The sequence below is a fragment of the Otolemur garnettii genome, unplaced genomic scaffold, assembly GCF_000181295.1.
Source record: "Otolemur garnettii isolate 467f Iridium unplaced genomic scaffold, OtoGar3 scaffold00156, whole genome shotgun sequence".
NCBI classification, from domain to species: Eukaryota; Metazoa; Chordata; class Mammalia; order Primates; family Galagidae; genus Otolemur; species Otolemur garnettii.
The window spans coordinates 4,340,623-4,343,513 of record NW_003852551.1 but is presented as its reverse complement, the minus strand read 5'-3'; positions in this window follow the sequence as shown (position 1 = coordinate 4,343,513).

Sequence of the window (2,891 nt, the reverse complement as noted above, 5' to 3'; positions counted from 1 at the left end):
GTGTATGTGGCTGGCCCCTTAGCCGCTTGAGCCACAGGCGCCGAGCCAAACTCCTGGGCTTAAGTGATTCTTTTGCCTCAGCCTCCCAAGTAGCTGGGACTACAGGTGCTGGCCATAACACCTGGCTATTTTTACAGATAGGGTCTCACTCTGGCACAGGCTGGTCTCAAACCTGTAAGCTTAGGCAATCCACCCACCTTGGCTTCCCAAGTGCTGGCATTACAGGCATAAGCCGCTGTTGCCCAGCTAACATGTATATTTGCCTCCCTCACATGATGTAACTTCAAAAATGAATGAACATGCCACTGCACTCCAACCCTGGTAACAGAATGAGACCCCACCTTAAAAAAAAATTAACCCCCCCAAAGATATTAATATTAAGAAAGTCAAAAAGCAACCTACAAAGCCAAGTATAGTGGCCTGGGAGCCTGAAGCAGGAGAACTGCTTGAGCCCAGGAGTTTGAGGTTGCTGTGAGCTATGACCCCATGGGACTCTAGCCTGGGGCAAGAGTGAGCCTCTTGTCTCTAAAAAACAAAAAAGAAAGAATAAAAATGCAACCCAGAGCATGGGAGGAAATAAGGATTTAGTAGTATTCAGAACATACAAAGAATTATTTTAAGGCTGGGCAAGGCTGCTCAAGCCTGTAATCCTAGCACTCTGAGTGGCTGAGGTGGGTGGATTGCCTGAGCTCATAGGTTCTGAGCAAGAGCCAGACCTTGTGTCTAAAAAATAGCCAGTGTTGGCTCAAGTGGCTAAGGCGCCAGCCACATACACCTAAGGTGGCGGGTTCAAATCCAGCCCGGACCCGCCAAACAGCAATAATGGCTGCAACCCCCCAAAATAGCCATTGTGGCAGGTATCTGTGGTCCCAGCTACTTGGGAGGCGGAGGCAAGAGACTCACTTGAGCCCAGGAGTTGGAGGTTGCTGTGAGCTGTGATGCCACAGTACTCTACTCAGGGGGATAGCTTGAGGCTCTGTCTCAAAAAAAAAACAACAGGCTCGGCGCCTGTGGCTCAAGCTGCTAAGGTGCCAGCCACATACACCTAAGGTGGCAGGTTCGAATCCCCAGCCCGGGCCGCCAAACAACAATAATGGCTGCAACCAAAAAATGGCCGGGCATTGTGGCGGGTGCCTGTGGTCCCAGCTACTTGGGAGGCGGAGGCAAGAGACTCACTTGAGCCCAGGAGTTGGAGGTTGCTGTGAGCTGTGATGCCACAGTACTCTACTCAGGGGGATAGCTTGCGGCTCTGTCTCAAAACAAAAACAACAGCAACAACAACAACAACAAAACAGCCAGTGTTGTGCCAGGCACCTGTAGTCCCAGCTACTTGGGAGACTAAAGCAAGAGAATCACTTAAGCCCAAGAGTGTGAGGTTGCTGTGAGCTGTGATGCCAAGGCACTCTACCAAGGGCAACATAGTGAGACTCTGTCTCAAAAAAAAAAAATTATAACTCAACAACAGATATAAAAATTACCTAATTAATATAGACAAAGGACTTAAATAGCAATTTCTTTTCTTTTGTTTTTTCTGAAACAGAGTCTCAAGCTGTCACCCTGGGTAGAGTGCTGTGGCATCACAACTCACAGCAACCTCAAAGTCTTGCACTTGAGCGATCCTCTTGCCTCAGCCTCCCAGGTAGCTGGGACTACAGGCACCTGCCATGACACCTGGCTATTTTTTGGTTATCGTTGTTGTTGTTGTTTGGCAGGCCCAGGCTGGATTCGAGCCCACCAGCTCCAGTGTATGTGGCTGGCTCCCTAGCCACGTGAGCTATAGGTGCCAAGCCTTGAATAGCAATTTCTCCAAAGAAGATATACAAATAGCCACTAAGCACGTGAAAAGATCCTCAACATTATTATTTATTAGAGAAATGCAAATCATAACTATAATGAAATACCACCTTTTTTTTTCTTTTTTGAGACAGAGTGTCACTTTTTCACCCTCGGTAGAGTACCTTGACATCACAGCTCACAGCAACCTCAAACTCCTGGGCCTAAGTGATTCTCTTGCCTCAGCTTTCCAAGTAGCTGGGACTACAGGTGCCCACCACAATGCCTGATTATTTTTTAGAGACAGGGTCTCACTCTTGGTCAGGCTCGTCTCCAGCTTGGGACCTTAGGCAATCTACTGTTCTCAGCCTCCCAAGTGCTGGGATTACAGGCGTGAGCCACCACGCCCAACTAGAGATACCACTTTACGTCCACTAGGATGGCTAGAATCAAAAACTCAGATATAATAAGTATTGGCAAGGATGTGATAGAACCAGAACCCTTGGTACATTGCTGGCAGGAATAAAAAATGCTGCAACTGTTTCAGAAAACAATTTGGTGGTTCTTCCATTTTTTTGGGGGGGGGGTTGAGTGCCAGGGCTTCATAGCTTACAGCAACCTCAAACTCTTGGGCTCAAGCGATCCTATTGCCTCAGCCTCCTGAGTAGTTGGGACTATAGGCATCTGCCACAACACCTGGCTAATTTTTCTATTTTCAGGAGAGACAGGGTCTGGCTTTGCTCAGGCTGGTCTTGAACCCATGAGCTCAGGCAATCCAACCACCTCAGCTTCCCAGAGTACTAGGATTACAGGTGTGAGCCACTGAGCCTAACCCAATTTGGTGGTTCTTCAATAAGCTAAATATAGTGTGGCATCTGTGGCTCAGTGAGTGGGGTGCTGGCCCCATATACCGAGGGTGGTGGGTTCAAACCCAGCCCCGGCCAAACTGCAACAACAACAAAAAAAGCTAAATATAGCATTATCAAATGACCCAGCAATTTTACTCTTCTGTATGTACTTTAAAGAAAACAAATGTTCAGGCTCGGCGCCTATAGCTCAACCGGCTAAGGCGCCAGCCACGTACACCTAAGGTGGCGGGTTCGAATCCCCAGCCCGGA